We start from the raw sequence: 20550 nt of genomic DNA, 5'->3' as shown, positions 1-20550 counted from the left end.
GTGTTTAGGGCGTAATGTATCGCTCCTTTCAAAGAATCACAGTCAGTGTGATCTTTCAACCAACAGACATGTTCCACTACCTTTATTTATGCTCCATTTTCAGCTTTGCTTATGAATTGTTAGATTTACTTGGTTGAGTAGAATTACAAACGCTAATAGTCTATAGAGGAAATCAGACTGGTCAACTGATACTCACCCCTACCAAACACTAAATCGGAAGAGTTTTAGTGTAGTACTAGAAACACTGGTGTGTAAATCACAGTACGTTCACTTTGTATATCAGTTGCGATACAGCCTAATGATAACTTTTGTGCTGGTGTAATGATGTAGGCCTACTGACAAGCATTACAAGTAATTTAACATTGATCTCTGAACTGAATGTAGATGTTTACAAGAACAAGGTGTCTGTAATTTAACAAAAATGCCATATCTAAAACTGTAGTCATAAAATTGGAAACTTAGACTGAATTTCAAAGGCACAAAAAGAAAATATGCTTCAGTCTCTCCAATCCAATGATGTTTTTTCAATGTACTGTAAATCATATTTCAATTTTAGTTCTATTTTCCTATCTTCTGCTTTTTATGTTCTACTAACATGGTTAAAATGATGCAATATGAGCAGTTATACTCAGCAAAACCTTTTTTAAAGTAAGCTTTTTGAGGCACCTAAAAGGTATATTTGAAACTGTTCTGATATTGAATGCATGATCTGAGTATGGTATTCATATGATGAAATGTTAATATCCTGTTGTAAATAAACATTAAATATCTGCTGTACAGTGTCAGTTTACCCTTTTTTCAACTGCTTGGTAGTCACATCCTTATGAAAAAAAAAATCAATCAAATATCACTGCCCTGCTGAAAAAAACAGCATATGCTGGTTAGGTATGTTTGGTGCTGGGATGCTGGTCCTTTGCTGGTTTATGCTGGTCATGTTGCTTATCAAGGACCAGCATAAACTAGCTAAAACCAGCATCCCAGCACCAAAACATACCTAACCAGCATATGCTGTTTTTTTCAGCACGGTGAAACAGGAAAAATACACCAGAGAATGGCATTAACGTCAACACTCAGCATTAAAACCTTATCTTGCATACATCAAGAAAAAAGTCTATATGGGCCATTCTACAGAATTTGTGATAACTGCTGTCCCACAACCAAAAAACACATTTAAAAAGCAGTAAAGTATTCAAATCTCAGATGTCTACTAAGATCCTTTTATTATCTATTGAAACGCACAATAATATTTTAAATATCAGTAAGCTTAATATATATAAAATCATCATTTAGTGGGTACTTTCAATTGGGAGGTGGCTTAACACCCATAAATTTCAACTTATGAAAATTTATAAAAATATTTATTTCATATTTTCTTTGTAAATTATAAAACTTTTTGTAAAAAAAACGTGTCCCACATTTTTCATGCCACTACCGTAACAATGTTTTAGTCCATTAGCTGAGACTGATTTTAACTACACCTCTACATTTATGAACAAGAAATATTTAGCTTACATCTTAGGCTAATCTTAGCTAAATCTTACATCTTGGCTACATGGTGAGTAGATAGACGCCAACATTTTGAGGTAAATGTGTTTAAAAGTATGAAAAATCTTTGTGTAACTTTAAAGAATGTTACTACCGCACACCGTTTTCCATGATTAAACAGCTAGGTTCAAAAGTATCTAAAATTGTCAAGTTTTGGTAGTTGGGGTTGGGGTGTTATCCCATAAAATTGTCACTACTGTAACCGTCACAAAGGTAGTGACAAAAGGGAACACATGAACCTTTATTTAGGGGAAATAAACAAAATTTTAGTACAGTTATGCATATTTTTTTTTAGTAATTTTAGTAGTGTTTTAGTATGTAGGTTAAAATTCTATAATGATGTGGTCACTACAAAAACATTGCTGTCACGACCGAAACATGGGATGTTTCGTCAAAAATAAAGTATACTGAATTATCAACAAAGATTTTATGATAGTGTTTGGTTTAATGTATATTCAAACTAATGAATCATTAAGTTCTCGGGTAAATCAGTATGATCAAATGATTTGCCTTTTACAAAGAAAACTGGATTAAAAATACAACATTCTCAAAAATCACACTTGAAATATTGTTATTGAATTTACCTCTGAAAATGTTTTAACAAAATAGAAAAAAATATATTTACAAGGAAGATGTAAGCAAAATCCTAATAGGTCAATATAACCCTTTTTTTTAAATTATATATTACTGTATCAGTAGTGAAAAAATTGGGGAGAGGACAAAAGTTCCAAAACTTTTTGAAAATACAATGTACCTTGAATGTTATATAATTTGCATACATACAAAATTTGAGGAAAAATACATTTTTTTTTTAAGACGTTTGATCGAATGCTGTAAAATGGCCCTTATTTACGTCATGTTTTTAATACATTAAGTTTGAGACATTTGCCTTAGGATAAAAGAGACGTTTGCCATGCAATGTGACAGGTTTTGCAATGGATTGGTTACATGTTAGAAACCCCCTAAAGCTACTCACACACTCACTGGCCTTAATCACAAGATTTATGACGAAAATGCTAGTGATAGTACGCATGTTGGATTTGGTAACAAACTATCTTATGACCGAAATTTGGCAGCCTTGTGCTGCTTTGAAATCAGAGATTTATGTGGTAGCACTAAATAGGCGTTTCACAACATGATTGACAATCGCTTAGTAAAAACAAATCTGCGGGGGGGAAAAACACCTTATTTGTATATAAGAATCAAACTAACATACCTGACTGAGCCAAAAGAAAATAAAAGATAAGGTTGACAACATAATTACCATGTCATCAAATCATTGTCATTACATGGTTGCATTATTTGTTGTTTACACATTAGGTGTGTTTTTCAATTATTGGTTGGGTGTCCATTTTGATTATTTAATAATACATTTCAGTGCGGTCATTATTTCTGCGCTTTGCCTTAAAGCAGTCTTCTAGCTTTCCACCAGAACAATACCAAAACTACCTTCATACGGTTAATGTTCGTTTGCATAACAAAAGTCAAAGTCTGCGATTAACAGGTTTGCTTGCATTAAAATCACAATGTAAAATCCTATAAAACTTAATCACATAACTGTTAGCAATTATCGGCACACCCCAAACAGCTCCCATCCTTTTCTTTATCCTTAATGAAACTGAATTACGTCATTTTTGTCTGTCACTGATACCATCTTGAACGCTATTTCGAAATGGCCTAAAGCATGTGGACACACGAACACCACACCTAGATGTGCTAGAAGATGTAATTTCAAAACAAAGGGAATTCATCCTCCCATTAATGCTTCAAGGACTTTGATACCTATAGAAGCTTTTTCGCACATGGTAATTTGTTTCCATTGAGGTCATGCACTGATGCTGGGAGATGAAATGCTGGAAAAGAAAAGGCCTCACCCTGAAAAAAAATAAAGAAAAAATAGTAGCAGAATCATATTAATTATTCCACAGTGTTTGTATTGCATGTCCTCCCCTAAAGAATTTGAAATCAGTTACCAAATGTTTTTCTCTTACTAATCTCAGTCACATTATGTTAAGTGCTCTTTCTCATACTCCTAACTTCCTGCTATTCAGGACATTCTTGTGTCAAGACAAGAACAATGGGAAGAAAATGTGTGCAATGGCAGTAAGTAGAAACCGTAAGTAAGACTAGTAACAGGGAAACTGCTACTTAAATAATTAAACCAAATTATTTTTAACAGAAATAACTGTAAGACTGACTTTTACATGCCAACAGACTTAATAAGTACTTTTATGCCTCCATTGAGATATTTTTAAATCTCACAGCTGAAATGAGGCTAACAAAAATTTGGTTTCATTGTTTTTATGCTATATAACAGAGTATAGCATACTTACCTGGATAGCATGATAACTATGTGTTGGCAGGAGTGACTTTTGTTTGGAAAGTTTCCTTGACAGTTTTGTGTGTTTCTAGGTGTGCAGATATTTGGGTGTAGAGAAGCTGCATCATATTGCTGCAAAATATGACATAGAATTAACCTTAGTGTTCTTTTCTTGTGTGGACAATGTTAAATGCAGTGAAAGTCTGTTTTCTGAATATGCAAAGGCACGAGTGATAAAATAATAACATTTATCTAATAATAAAAATAACACTATAAAACAAATATTTACACTCCAGCAGGTATTTCATGACAAAACATATTGCTAAAGCATTGTACATAGCAACATGAAAACAAAACAAGAATGCATATACAGTTGAAGTCAAAAGTTTACATACACCTTGCAGAATCTGTAAAATGTTACTTATTTTACCAAAATAAGAGGGCAGTGTTTCCCACAGGTTTGAAGGCAATGTGTGGTGGTCAGCCCGGGGGGGGGGGGTCTATGAGGGGGTTAGATGTTTGTCCGTTGGGGTGGGGGGGGGGGGGGGGATTGCAGATGAAAAGAACGATTGGATAGGGGATACGATTAGATCACCTAAAGGTTAATAATAATAAAAAAACTGTTAATAATTGGTTACACAGAACTTTATTACGTTAATTTAGCACCATATACGACAGCCTACTTGCTGCACAGTCTAAAACTTTTGTTAGGGCACCTTATTTTGCGGGGCTTCCTAACAAGGTTAATTTAGTTTTGCTTTTTAAATTCGTTTTATTTTAAATAGAGATCACGATTTCCTAGCAATTCTAAACTAAGCAAAATAATGTGGGACAAAATATTAATTGCTTCAGTCTATTAAAAAGTGTTTAATTCATTTGAATGAATTATTAATAATTTAATACATAATATTTAAAAAAAGAATATATTTAATACACCAACTTTTTATATTAAATTTATGAAAAAGTGGTTTGAATGAAAAAATGATTTGCTCACAACATAACTGGATGAACCTGCGTTTTTGAATCAATCTCTAGTAGTCAATGACAAATACATTTTTTAACAGTTGTTTCCATCTAGTGGTGAAACAAAGCAATCGACACAAATATTACTTGAAGCGCCAATTACTTTAAAAAATTGACGTGCTCTGTTTTGATCTCTACCATAGACATCACATCAGTGTTTATATCCAAACTATGACCTTTAATCAGAATATTGCTGTGATTATATTAACGACTTTGTATTTGAAAAGACTGTTTGTGAAGCTGTTTTGCCAAAAAGCTTTTTTTTTTTTTTTTTTTTTTTTTTACATAAACAAGATGACCGCTATCTGTCAGCGGCAGTTCAAATAATAGATTTGAATGTTCCGGTAAGTCTTTTCAAAGGTTTAAAAAACATGAGGAATCGTTGTCATTTACAAATGATCGCGTGGGTTTTTTAATTTTTGAATCTCTATCATTATTATTTATTTATATTTTTATATTTTTGGTCGGTGTTGAATCTGTGGCGGTAGGAATTTAATGTGTGGGAAACACTGGAGGGAAAATTCATGTTCTTTTTTATTTAGTACTGACCTGAATAAGAGGTAATTTCACATAAAAGATATTTACATATAGTCTACAAGAGAAAATAATAGTTGAATTTATAGAAATGACCCTGTTCAAAAGTTTACATACGCTTGGTTTTTAATACTGTGTTGTTACCTGAATGATCCACAGCTGTTTTTTTTTTTTTTTTTGTGATAATTGTTCATGAGTCCCTTGTTTGTCCTGAAGACTTAAACTACCCGCTGTTCATCAGAAACAGGTCCTTCAGGTCCAACAAATTCTTTGATTTTTCAGCATTTTTGTGTATTTGAACCCTTTCCAATAATGACTGTATGATTTAGAGATCCATCTTTTCACACTGAGGACAACTGAGGGACTCATGTGCAACTATTACAGTAGGTTCAAACGCTCACTGAGGCTTCAGAAGGAAACACGATGCATTTGAAGCCAGGGGTGTAAACTTTTGAACAGAATGAAGATATGTACATTTTTTCTTATTTTGCCTAAATATCATATTTTTTTCTCATTTAGTACTGCCCTTCAGAAGCTACAGAAGATACTTACATGTTTCCCAGAAGACAAAATATTTACATTTACCCTGATCTTCAAATTCAAAAAGTTTTCTTCTGAAGCATCAGTGATCGTTTGAACCTTCTGTAATATTTGCATATGAGTCCCTCAGTGTGAAAAGATGGATTTCAAAATCATATAGTCATTTTTTGGAAAAGGCTCAAATACAAAAAGATGCTGAAAAACTAAAGAATTTGAGAGACCTGAAGGATTTTTCTGAAGAACAGCGGGCAGTTTAACAGTTCAGGACAAACAAGGGATTCATGAACAAGAACAGCAAAAAAAAAAAAAAAAAAAAAAGGCTGTGGATCATTCAGGTAACAACACAGTATTAAGAATCAAGTGTATATAAACTTTTGAACAGGGAGGGTCATTTTTCAACTATTATTTTCTCTTGTGGACTATATGTAAATGTCTTTTATGTGAAATATCTTATTCAGGTCAGTACTACATAAAAAATAACATTCATTTATATGATCCCTCTTATTTTGGTAAAATAACTTCAACTTTACATTCTTTATATAAACATTAATGGTGCTGCTAATGCAGATGTGTTCACTGATTACCTGTTAGTTTGTGATATTTACAAATATGATTTGCTACTAAAGAGGAAGTAGGTCCTTCAAGTAATATTCTAAATTTGTCATTTTCATGGAGTGACAAACTCATGAAAAACCTGCTGTATTTGACTGTATAGTGAGTCTCTTAAAGGAATAAAAATTTCCTGATAATTTACTCACCCCTATGTCTTTCAAGATGTTCATGTCCTTTTTGCTTCAGTCAAAAAATTAAGGTTTTTGAGGAAAACATTCCAGGATTGTTCTCCATATAGTTGACTTAAATGGTGCCCAATGGGTTGAAGGTCCAAATTGCAGTTTCAAATGCAGCTGTAAAGGGCTCTCCACGACCCCAGCCGAGGAATAAGAGTTTCACGTACCAAAATGAGCAAGTATATAAATTGCAATTATTTTTTAGAAAATTACAAATCGTTTCGCTCGATAAGACCCCTATACCTCAACTGGGATTGTGTAGAGCCCTTTGAAGCTGCATTGAAACTGCAATTTGGACCTTCAACCCGCTGGGCACCATTGAAGTCCACTACATGGAGTAAAATCCTAGAATGATTTCATCAAAAACCTTAATTTCTTTTCAGCTAAAGAAAGAAGGACATTAACATCTTGGATGACATAGGGGTGAGTAAACTATCTGGAATTTTTCATTCTGGAAATACTAATCCTAAGGATGTGTATTTGTCACAGTGGAGGAGGAAGTACGCCTCCATCTTGACTGCTCCTGATCTACATTTATTTTAGATTTGCTCTTCTTTAGGTAACCACATCTTCTTATTTTGTCCTCTTTCTATGACCAGCTGGTGGTCACTAGGTCTGTGCTTAGTCAGTAAATGTCTGTTATATTCCTGACTGAGACGAGATAGCCATCCAGACTGTACTCTCTGTTTAGTCTCAAGTAACATTGGAGACGACTTGATTTTTGGTTTGTTCTTTTTAATACTGTATGTCTCCTTCTCTTTAGTGACACTTTTTTTATTTTTAGTTTGTTAGTTCTGACACCATTACACAAAGATGACTTGTTCAAACACTCAGTGCTTTAAAATTAAGAGAATCTTCCGAACTAGAGTATAAGTGAATAAGAACATTTTTTAATCATTAGATTTAGGGGAAGCGTAGTTCCGCCCTACATGCGTTGCTAGGTGTGTTTCTGTGGACATGAAAGATACTTTGACGGAACTCTACTTACACCTTCTCAAGGATGTCTGTGCCAATCATTATGGCTGTATTACTCATGGCTCACTTTCATATAAAGCAAAAGGCAGTATGACACAATCAAAAATCTGTGTCCAAATTCTGATGGGAATGTTTATTTTGAATGATTTTGTTTCTATGGTGCGCAGTGGCCTGCTATTATAAGTAATGTTTTAATTGGCAAATTGAAATTTTCAAAGGCTGTTAAAACCAGACCAAGATAATTATACTGTGAAGTGTGTTAAAGTGTGATGCTGTTTACAGTGAATCAAGGAATGGTATATGTATGTTCTTGATTTCTGTTTTTTCTCTAAAATATCGTACTCTTAGTTTTTTGGATGCTGACTTCCAAGGTCCAATCATGACCGTATTTACACTACCAGTCAAGTTTTTGAATGTTTTTAAAGTCTCTTCTGCACACCAAGCCTGCTTTTATTTGATCCAAAGTACAGCAAAAACAGTACATTTTTAAATATTTTTACTATTTAAAATAACTCCTTTCTATTTGAATATATTTAAAAATGTATTGTATTCCTTTGATTTCGAAGCTGAATTTTAACATCATTACTCCAGTCACATGATCCTTCAGAAATCATTCTAATAATATTATTATGTTGAAAACAGCTGAGTAGAATCTTTTGTGACATTATAAATGTCTTTTGCATCGCTTTTGTTTAAATTAAAGCATCCTTGCTAAATAAAAGTATTAATTTTTATCATTTCTTTCCAAAAATAAATAAATAAAATAAAAATAACTCCAAGCTTTTAAATGGTATAGTGTATAATGTTACAAAAGCTTTTTATTTCAGATAAATGCTGATTATTTGGATATTTCTATTCATCAAAGAAACTTTATATATATTCATATAATATTGATAATAATAATAAATAATAATAATAATAATAATAATAATAATAATAAATGTTTCTTGAACATCAAATCAGCATATTAGAATGATTTCACTGATAACTGGAGTAATGATGCTGAAATTTTAGCTTTGATCACAGTAATAAATTTTAAAATATATTCAAATAGAAAACAGTTATTTAAAATAGTAAAAATGTTTCAAAATTTTACTGTTTTTGCTGTACTTTGGATCAATTAAATGTAGGCCTGGTGAGCAGAAGAGACTTCTTTAAAAAAAAAAAAAAAAAAAAATTACTGTTCAAACACTTTTGACTGGTAGGGAGGAAGCCAATTTGAGATTTGCTGTTAACATTGTGCTGCTTTAAAAAAGATGAAATCCTGATTATAGAACAAAATACTTTTCCCAAATTACTGGTTACACAGATTCTGTGTAGCCCTGTCCCCCAAACCTTAGGAAAAACACTTGAACTCAATTGTGTTTTCAATCTTTTGAAGTGTGTTGTTATAATAACCCTTTTTCCTCTCAGTGTGTTTTGTATTGTTTCAGAAGTTCTGAGTGCTTTAGGCATAACTTCGAGTTGATTGGATCTTTGTGTTTTTGATTTGAAATTATTTGTTGTTCTTATTGTTTTACAGTCATGGTCAAATCATTTTCTCTGAGGTTTTTGTTTAGCATTTTTTTGTGTCTATAGATTGTAGTTTTGCTTTATTTTCCAAAATGTCATTAATATGTTGCTAAATCAGTTCCCTTCTGATTATTATCATATGTTGAATTGCTAAACGATGTTATGTAATTGACTATTTCATTTAACTTTAATATATGATTTAACAGTGCTGAGTCCATCTACAGTGAGGGAAAAAATTATTTGATCCCCTGCTGATTTTGTACGTGAGCCCACTGACAAAGAAATTATCAATCTATAATGTTGATGGTTTATTCTAACAGTGAAAAACAGAATAACAACAAAAAAAATCCAGAAAAATGCATTTAAAAAAATTGATTTGCATTTTCATGAGTGAAATAAGTATATGATCCTCTGTCAATCAGCAAGATTTCTGGCTCCTGAGAACAGTGAGGAGTCAGCCCAGAACTACACTGGAGGATCTTGCCAATGATCTCAAAACAGGTGGGACCATAGTCACCAAGAAAACAATTGGTAACAGACCATGAAAAGACTGGAATCCTGTAGCACCCGCAAGGTCTCCCTGCTCAAGAAAGCACATGCACAGGCCCGTCTGAAGTTTGCCAATGAACATCTGAATGATTCAGAGGAGAGCTGGGTGAAAGTGTTGTGGTCAGATGAGACCAAAAATCGAGCTCTTTGGCATCAACTCAACTCACCGTGTTTGGAGGAGAAGGAATGCTGCCTATGACCCCAAGAACACCATCCCCACGTCAAACATGGAGGTGGAAACATTTTGCTTTGGGGGTGTTTTTCTGCTAAGGGGACAGGACAACTGCAACGCATCAAAGGGACGATGGACGGGACCATGTACAGTCAAATCTTGTGTGAGAACCTCCTGCATGACAATTCCAGCATGACAATGACCCAAAACACACGGGCAATGCAACAAAGGAGTGGCTCAAGACTGGCCTAGCCAGTCTCCAGACCTTAATCCCATAGAAAATCTGTGGAGGGAGCTGAAGGTTTGAGTTGCCAAACATCAGCCCCGAAACCTTAATGACTTGGAGAGGATCTGACAAGAGGAGTGGAACAAAATCCCTCCTGAGATGTGTGCAAACCTGGTGGCCAACTACAAGAAACGTCCGACCTCTGTGATTGCCAACAAGGGTTTTGCCACCAAGTACTAAGTCATGTTTTGTGAAGGGATCAAATACTTACTTCACTCATTAAAATGCAAATCAATTTTTTTAAATGCGTTTTTCTGGATTTTTTTGTTGTTATTCTGTCTCTCACTGTTCAAATAAACCTGCCATTAAAATTATAGACTGATCATTTCTTTGTCAGTGGGCAAATGTACAAAATCAGCAGGGGATCAAATAATGTTTTCCCTCACTGTACATGAAAATGTTTTATAGACTTAAATTGATTTGATCGCATCGATTTGGCTGTGATCAGGCAGGGGTTACTTAGATTTGATAGTAAATGCACCGAAATAGGAGGGGCTTATATTTCATATGGCATAATCTACGACATGTTCCCAAGATCTGAGCTATAGTTAAATTGGATATAAATGATATAAAGACTAAAAGATTAACAAAGGTGAGCTACCTCCTTCAGTCATTAAATGTTTCCCACATTACTAATGGAAAGTTCATGATGATGAGGGTGGCTGCTGTTCCGACACTATCTGGGCGTAGTTTAGAGTCTGCTGGGGCGGCCTGGGTGAATGACACTGGGGTGGGGTTTCAGGGACAGAGAGGTTCTCTCTCTCTCTCTATATATATTTCATTTATTTAGAGAGAGAGAGGGGTTAAACATTTCACCCAACCTCCAAACAAATATATATCAGTGGAAAATGATTTTTCTACTGTCACTTTATTGAAGCAAGAGTCACAAGCCTTCATTTGTTACTATTCATAATAAATAGCGGCATCAGACACCTTACTAAATCAATTACTTTGCATCCAGTCGCTGATATGTAAATCTCTTCAGTGCTAAGGTTAATAATTCACCTCACAGTAGCTGGTGAACCAGTGTTTTTGTTATAGCTTATATTATTATGACCCTAGACCACAAAACCAGTCATAAGTACCACAGATATATTTGTAGCAATAGCCAACAATACAATGTACGGGACATAATTATCGATTTTTCTTTAATGCCAAAAATCATTAGGATATTAAGTGAAGATATTTTGTACATTTCTTACCGTAAATATAAAACAAATAATTTTTTTGATTTGTAATATGCATTACTAAGAACTTCATTTGGACAACTTTAATTGTCTCAATATTTCGATTTTTTCTTGCACCCTTAGATTTTCCAATAGTTGTATCTCAGCCAAATATTGTCTTATCCTAACAAACCAAAACGTTTATTTATTCATCTTGCAGATGATGTACTGACCCTTATGACCGGTCTATGGTCACATAATAGTAAATACAGCATTTGTAATTTATTTGTATTACTGTCATTTCTTGCAACATTCAGAAAACACTTTCACTGCAATACAAATATGTTTGTATTCTGAAGGCTTTGGTAATAAGTAAACTTGAAGACAGCCTTAATGTCAGTTTTCAGTCATTTATCAACTTAGTTTTTTTTTTTTTTTTTTTTCTTTCTCTTTCTAACAGCTATGTGTTCAAGTGTTTTCCAGGAAAGATATTACTGAAACTGTTTAGGATATGTAACCCTATGAAGTATTTACTTTCATTATGAATTAAGTATCCAAAACAATTATATTTATTAAAAATGATTATAAATAATGATTATGACCTGGCCTCACCTCTGTTTTGTCATTTTTGACAATCTGTTGTTGATATTCAGTTAATTGTAGAACAACTTATGAACAGTGTTGGGAAGGTTACTTTGGAAATGTAATAGGTTACAGATTACAAGTTACTTGATTTAAAATGTAATAAGTAGTGTAACTTTTCAATTACTTTATAAAAGTAATGTAATAATTACTTTTTGATTACTTTTCTAAATTTCAAATATTTTCAACCGTTATTCATTTTGAAACATTTAAACCAGGCAGAGTTAATCTTACAGTAGCACTCAACATTGATTATTGTCAGACTTTCAAAATCCTTCATCACTTGAATTAAGTAAGGGATAATATACATCTTTATTTTTTGGCTGGCTACATTATCAGCAACATTATCCCACTTATTACACAACTGCTTCATAGATTATTTAGATGTTTAGGTCAAAATTATTAGATACGAAACACTGATCTGAGTTGAAATATTTGAACGCAAAGCTTCCATGAAGAAATCAGTTGCTAGCAAACGGCAAGTTCAAATTAGATATACAGTGCAGTCTTACACAACATTTCACCACATTAATAATTAAGGAAGTAGTACTAGTTTGTTTGTTATTTTATAATCCATTACAGTGTACAAAAAAAATGGCAGCAGCTGCATTTGTATGAAACAACAGAGTGAGTCCACGATACCAGGATGACAGAATTAAGAAATTCTCCACATAATATTGAATTAAGCTTTAATAATTTATTAGCTACCCAAACACAAAGCTTCCGCCAAGAAAAATTATCAAGCATATAGCACTGACTTAAGTTGCCCTGAATGTCGTGACTGGCCAATCAGAATCAAGCATTCCACAGTACCGTGTAATAATTTAATTTAAAGCACAGTCACCACAAATTCAGACTTTTTTATTATTATTTATTTATTTACTTTTTTGGGGGGGGCTCTTTTTATGCCTTTTAGACGGGAATCAAACTAGGATCACTGTGAGCATAGTTGCACTATATATAACATAAATAACATCATAAGAAATAGTTTAATAGCTGTGATACTGGGTTTGAAATTAAATGTTTGCATAGTTATGACAGGAAACACAAGCAACAATGCCTTGGAAAAAACATTCTTAAAAAGTAAAGTTTATTTATAAACCCAAATATGAAATAAAACAGTTATCGAATAAGCATGTGTCCTATTCTGTGTTCTAAACTCCTGAAACATTGGTGCCCTCATTTTAGAGCAGTCAATGCAATTTATGAAAGAAGTCAATTAGATCTGTAAGTGGGGGCGAGTGTGTGAAAAATTCAGATGTAATCTCCTTTGTAATCACCGGCATTTTTCAGAAGTAACTGTAATTTAATTACACATGTTTTCTCAGTAACTGTAACTAATTACAATTACATTTATTTTGTAATTAAATTACGTAATTCCGTTACTTGTAACTAGTTACTCCCCAACACTGCTCATGAACACACTTATCATTTCCTCTGGCACCCACACACAATTATTATTATTTTTTTTACTAGTTAATTAAAAAAAAAAAAGCTCCTACAGCTAAAGGCTGGCATTTTTCTGCTTTTGTTTTCATTTATGTTTTAATTATTTTACTTTTACTAATTTTGATGTGTATTGCTAGAAATTAAAATGTGAGTTATGTCTATATAGGCTATAGGCTATATTATATGTAAGAAATAACTGACAATACACTATTAAAAATAAAGGTGCAAAAATAAAGGTCTTCAAGAGATGCCATAAAAGAACCATTTTTGGTTCCACAAAGAACCATTCAGTCAAAGGTTCTTTAAAGAACCATCTCTTTCTTACCTTTTCATAATCTGAAGAACCTTCTTTTGCCACAAAGAACCTTTTTGTGAAACAGAAAGGTTCTTCAGATGTTTAAGGTTCTTAATGGAACCATTTAGACAAAAAAGGTTCTTTTAAAGCAGGGGTCCCCAAACTAAGGCCCGGGGGCCAAATGCGGCCCGCCCCCGCATTTGGACCGGCCCTCTGAACAATGTAATTTTAAATATGTTTTACTTATATCATTTCGGTATTTGATAATAAAGGTTAGCTTTCAAACAAAAATTTCCCTTAGTTATTAACATAGGTATAATTATTTGTTAAATTCACTAACAGAATGGTACATTCAACGTAATGTGTCATCGCGATTGAACAGGTGATGCGCGAGCCAGCTAGAAAAATCAGAGCAATGACAATAGCATTTGAGGTGAAACTAGGTGCTACTGCTGTGGGACAAGTGCAAAAGCAAAACTTCACTCATCTCCCAGTTACCCAAAGTTTTTCTCGGTTGGTTGCGCATCTTTTTCTTCCACACTTTTTTTCTTTAACTCAACTTACTGTTAACATGCTTGGATGCAGCACTCTGTGAACAGCCAGCTTCTTTGGCAATCAATGTTTGTGTCTTCTGGACAACTGTCAGATCAGCAGTCTTCCCCATAATTGTGTAGCCTAGTGAACCAAACTAAGAGACCATTTTGACGGTTCAGGAAACCTTTGCAGTTGTTTTGAGTTGATTAGCTGATTGGCATGTCATTATATTATGTTGAGATAGCGAATTGGTGGGTTTTTGTTAAATGTGAGCCAAATCATCACAATTAAAAGAACCAAAGACTCAAACTACTTCACTCTGTGTGCATTCAATTAATTTAATACACAAGTTTCACAATTTGAGTTGAATTACTGAAATAAATGAACTTTTCCATGACATTCTAATTTACTGAGAAGCACCTGTATATCTTTTGAAAAGAAATGATAATTAGTCTGTCTGGTACATAAAAAAAATAATAAACTATTCTAGCATTAAAAGGTGTAATAAATACAGGTAAAATCATAATAAAATAATAATAATAATAGTAGTCAGTCCTCCCCATGGAATTTTATTTTATAAACCGACCCGGCCCTCCATTAAAGAAAAGAAAATGATGTGGCCCGCTCAGAAAAAAAGTTTGGGGACCCCTGTTCTAAAGCATCGTGAAGCACCTTTATTTTTCAGAGTGTAGGCTGTTGAATTATTGCACCTTGGGTGTGCATTATTTTCTAATAATTCACCGGACCAGAGTCCATTATTCCGCTTATACTACAGTTACCACACCTCAAATAGAAATATTGTTCAGGTTTTTGTCCTTTAAAGGCTGTGAGAAGGATTAATTTCTTACGGATTAATTTCATCCAACATCTCTGTTGCCAATTCCAAAACATCATTTTAGACCTAACAACGGAGGCTTAAGCCATTGATACCAGACTAATACAGTTAACAACGAAGTTGTCAGACGGACAGAGAGAGATTAAGCGTACAAGTTAATCATCTTCAAGAACAGCACCGTTATTAGTAAGAAATGACATGTAGCTTTTAAGTTGCTAAACTATTTTACTGATAAAATCAGTATGTTTTCCATACATAATAAAAAGTTAAATAAAAATAAAAATAATTTGGCAATATTTGGCATTTTTATCCTATTGTTTGCTATATTTATTTGCAGTGTCTTGTGAGTTTTGGTTATAGGCTGTAATAACTTAAGTGATATGGACATGCCTGGAACTACTTTAACTGTGCGCTACCCTAAAATTAATTGCACACCTTAGAACGTTTGTGAGCAAATCAGATTCAAGTATTTAACAGTGCTGTACTTTAAATAAAAATAATACAACTTTAATAGGCTATATATAACAGCTCATGAAACATTAAGAACCTCAATTACTATTTGTTTAACAAACAAAAAAAAAAAAGAATGAAAAGAAAAAAACTCCTTCACACAGCCTTCTTCAACTTGTTCATTTTATGTGGAAAAATGAATGACAATTGAGGCCTAAACCTTATCAAGGTCTTTTTCTTTCCAGGCAAGAACATTTCTACTTCAGACTGTAAAACTGCCACACCTTGTTTCTTTTAGCCAAGTCTTAGGTCATTGCTCTGCCAGTTCCTGTTGACTGCATTATAAATATGGGAGGGATGACATCCTAAGTGATCGGAAAGACAAACGAGACATCTTAAGTACTCAAGAATTCTGGAGCTGTTTGAACATGTATGTAATTATTGGAAACATCTCTAACAAAAGAAGCTGGCACAGTGAAATTGGTTTTAACACTTGAACCTATAGTCCTACAAGTCTCTCAACCCGCACAATGAATGAAACCACACATTAACAACCACACCTTTGACTTTGGCAGAGCTCTGCCCATGCACCTCTACTAAAATAATTACAACATTTCGGTAACATGCGAATTAACGATGATGACAGAAGATCAGATTTTCCCTGAGGCTTTACATTAGTTAAACATGAATTGCAACAATGTAGAATGACGTTACTAACTCCCATAAATGCCTCACAGATCTGAGAGGAAATTGTTTAGTCAGGACCAGTTAATAGATTGTTTATCAGAAACAAAAACATTCAACTGACATATTTTTTTAATCAACCTAACAGGTCTAAACAACTCTGCTGTGCAGTTAGCCAACCATTCTCTTGAAACATGCAGAACTATTTGCTCAATTAAGGTGAACTAATTTATGTCATTGTTAATTAATGGCCTGTCCATCTAAACTGGAATTGTTGCTTTCTTCAAGGTGTTTATCCAAAACCAAGAGTGGCAGGTAGAGCAAGATCTCATTTTATGGCCATTGAAAGTGTCCCCACCAAGAATCAGAGATAAGACTTTGCATGCAATTCAATGCAGTCTTCAGTCACCTTGTCTGCAGCAGTGTGGGCGAGTCAACATACCAAACCGCCTTCACTGAAAGATGAGGAATTTAAAATACTTGAGAAGTCTGGAACAGCTACAACAACAGAAAGTGGCAAGAGGAAGAGGACAGTGTGGGTTTGACAAACATGCTCAGCCTTTACCCTTAAGAATTTCTGCTTTCCCTGTTCTGTCAATTCAGCAACAGGATTCTGTTCCTAATATGTAAATATTTTGCACATTAAAGGCTAAAAGAAGCTAAGATATTCATTTTTCATCCATTAAAGCAACATTCTAAAACACACACACTCCTGCTTATACCTGCTTGAGAAGTTCAGCTTAAAAACAATCTTTTATAAAGCGCTTATGGAACTAAGTTAAAAAAAAAAAGTCAGTGCTGAATGAAAAATAAATTAATTCTTCTTATACTACGACGCTGTTGAATGCTTGAATCTGACTGGCTGGCGAACGTGCAATTATTTTCTTGACCGCATTACATGTGCATATCACTTCACCAAATGGTTTCGGTCATGTCCTTACAGCCTACAACAACAAAAGAACCAAAAGCCACAAGGACACTGACCAAGCAAATGAATATAGTAAGTAAACAATAGGATAAAACGCCAAATTATTTAAATGTTTTTGACACAAAATCACATTTTATTATGTACGGAAAGCATCGGTTATTTCTACACTCTCTCCCTTACTAACGCACACACATAATGCAGACACACACTCGCACAGAGACGTGTTGTTAGCGTTGCTCTGACGATTTTATCAGTAAAATAGCTTAGCGACTTAAAAGCTACATGCCATTTTTACTAATAACGGCGCTCTTATTAAAGATGATGAACTTGCAGTTTCGCTATTATTAGAAACGATGCTGCCGAACCAGTGTTGAGAGACGTAACGTTACAGACTGAGGTAATTCACACACGCTTAAAATCTCTGTCTCTGTCTAATAATTTAATTAATAACTGCATTAGTCTGCTATCAACGGTTTAAGCTTCTGTTGCTAGGTCTAAAATTATGTTTTGGAATTAGCAAATAGGTGTTGAATGAGATGTGTAAGAAATGAATCCTACTCTCACACTACTTCGTGTCGTGACCGCATCACCACTTTGGGTGTGCATTATTTTCCTTTGATTCAACGGCCCATTGAATAAGCAGTATATGATATAATAATACTGTCAAGGACTGTAATACTGTTTTAATGTATGATACTTACCCCTCCCTCAGAGACATTTGCACCACAAAACCCAAAGCTGCAGGTCAAACAGGATCTTGTTCACATGACCATGTATTCTGTCACAACAGAGATAAGACATCGCATGCAGTAAGTTATGTTTATATCATTTGAAATGATTAACAGAAACTGTGTGCAAACCTGCAAAAAATACTAGCAAGATAAAATCACTCATAAGAACAGGTTTTCATAAGTTTGAGCTTGCTCTACCACTGTCTGAAATGTCAGCCAGCAATTGTGAATGCACTGGAAAAAATGAATGGCAGTCAGTTCTTTCCCCCAGTAACCCTATTTAAAGTAACATACACATAATAGTGTTTGCTGACTTAAAAAAAAAAAAAAAAAAAAAAACTATATGGTTAACATTAATTCAGTTTTTAATTATTGCTATTGCATGCTTTGGGTTCGTTTGCATGTTCGACATTAAGGAGAGAGCCATACCTTAACTTGGCTGCAAGGTATTTGTTTTATCTCCACCAAGAGAGGGGAGTGTTCCTGAGGGTGTGGTTTGGCTCGGACTGATCAGTATATTAAACAGAGGAAAGGAAGGAAGCATACTCAGTTTTTCAGTTAAGGGGCTACAGCGTGTCTGACATCAATCCTTAGTGAGCAGAAAACACAGAATTAACTGGACTCTAACTGGATCCTTACTGGAACTTACTGCAAAACCCACAGAAAGAGGTAAGAACGATTTCAAGTAGTTGTAAAACTTTTTGTGGATAGATAAAAATCTAAAGATAGTCCCTGTGATTGTATTTTCATTTACTTTAAAATGACAGTAGTGTTAACTAAATGTAGAGCAAGGATATTCAGGTAACTGAATGTGTGTGACATAATTCACACTCTTGTGAATGTTGTTTAACATATGCTCACTTGCTTGACCACACCTCTTAGCAATAAAGAGGTAAAATGCTTTATGAAAAGGCAAATATTTGCAGACAGTGCTGACTTGGACACCTTTGAACGGGGATGATTGTATATAGTCATGTACTTCTCAGATGGTTAAAGAACTGGTCAAACATTTACATTATGCATTTAGACATTTCTGAAAAGTGACTTTCAAATGAAGAAGGCAAAACATAAGGAAGATGTTACCACAGTACAGCAGTGTTGCAATAAATAACTTTGCCTGGTACTTAAAAGTTGTGGGGCAAGTAAATGAGTGATCCACAAAAACAGTAAAGCTTTCTGTATATATAATGCATTATGATATGACTGTATACTGAATAAGTTGTGTGTTGTCAAGTATTCTCAATTAAAAAAAAAAAAAAAAACAGAATACATTAAAACACTTCAAAATTTATTAATTATGCAGTATTATGTATACTATTTAACTAGGTATTATAATGTAAACTTTTGGTATGAAAAGTTTGAAAAACAGCATTACATTCTGCATTAGAATACCTATATGATTGTTATAATGCATTGTATATACAGTACAGCTTCAAAAGGTGTATTTATTTGAAGTAGTGTTCACTTAAGAGCTCTTTAAGAAAGGTGCCTGGAACCACAGAGTCATGTGACTTCATGGTTTCAGACCTGACACTGTCTTCATCCAAGGAATTTGGACAGGAAGAGGCCATTAGTAGCCCTTTGTGTGTGTGTGTGTGTGGGTGGGTTAACCTCCCCCCCGGCTCATTGCTAGAAGAATGATATTTATGCATATTAACTGCAGCAGTTAACTAAGATATACTATAATTTAAAACAAACATCACTTGGTGAAAATTTGCATAAAAAATTCGGTGTTTAAACAAGGATGTTACATCCTTGTTATTAAATCATTAAAATAGTGACATATGAAAGCCAGCATAGTGGAGCTAAAATTCACTAAAAAAGAGATGTTCTTAGATTCAAATATCTTCAAGGCTTATTTTATGCATTTACACAGTAATAAAGTGATTTTAATAGTGAATACAGATAGCTTTAACCAGCAAACCATTATTGGTTGCTAAATAATGTATCTGACTATAATCCAATTTTCGTTATTCATTTTAAAGAAACAGTACAGTTTAAGCTGCAGCAGAAACCTCAGCTAGAAACTGATTGACATTTGATAATACAGTTAACCTGTTAGGATATTTTCATTCACTCACTGTAGTCAGAATTATCTTCCATACACATGGACGTATGTATGAGAGTGACTTCTGGCTTGAGTGAATGTCAGAAAATATTGTCTAATGCAGTTGTGCAACAAAAAGAAGTTTGTACATGCAAAATATTTTACATGGATAATATTCTGCTTTGTGTACAACATGCCAAAAAAATACTTCTGATGTTATTTTGCTAGTTACTGAGAGCGAGAGAGAGAGAGAGATAGAGGGAGGGAGGGAGAGAGAGAATGCACCGCATTCACTTTTATGCATGATTGTGTAACCAACGGGTGAAACGCTTGTCTGGTCATTGATTCTTTATTATGACATTCTTCAAGAATACATCAGAATCCCGTATTTCTAGTTTTCCACTGCTCACAAGGTTCATGATAAAAACACACACACACACACACACACACACACACACACACACACACACACACACACACACACACACACACACACACACACACACACACACACACACTTACACACACTTACACACACTTACACA

General features: G+C 34.0%; 1 protein-coding gene across 1 annotated transcript in view; it reads left to right on the top strand.

The window, feature by feature from the left end:
- Window positions 1-20550, top strand: part of LOC141289354 (epiplakin-like) — a 165527-nt gene that overhangs the window by 128903 nt on the left and 16074 nt on the right. The window lies entirely within an intron of this gene.

This window comes from Garra rufa, chromosome 17 (genome assembly GCF_049309525.1).
Source record: "Garra rufa chromosome 17, GarRuf1.0, whole genome shotgun sequence".
NCBI classification, from domain to species: Eukaryota; Metazoa; Chordata; class Actinopteri; order Cypriniformes; family Cyprinidae; genus Garra; species Garra rufa.
Note: the sequence above shows the minus strand (reverse complement) of the source record. Positions and strands in the feature narration are given on the sequence as shown.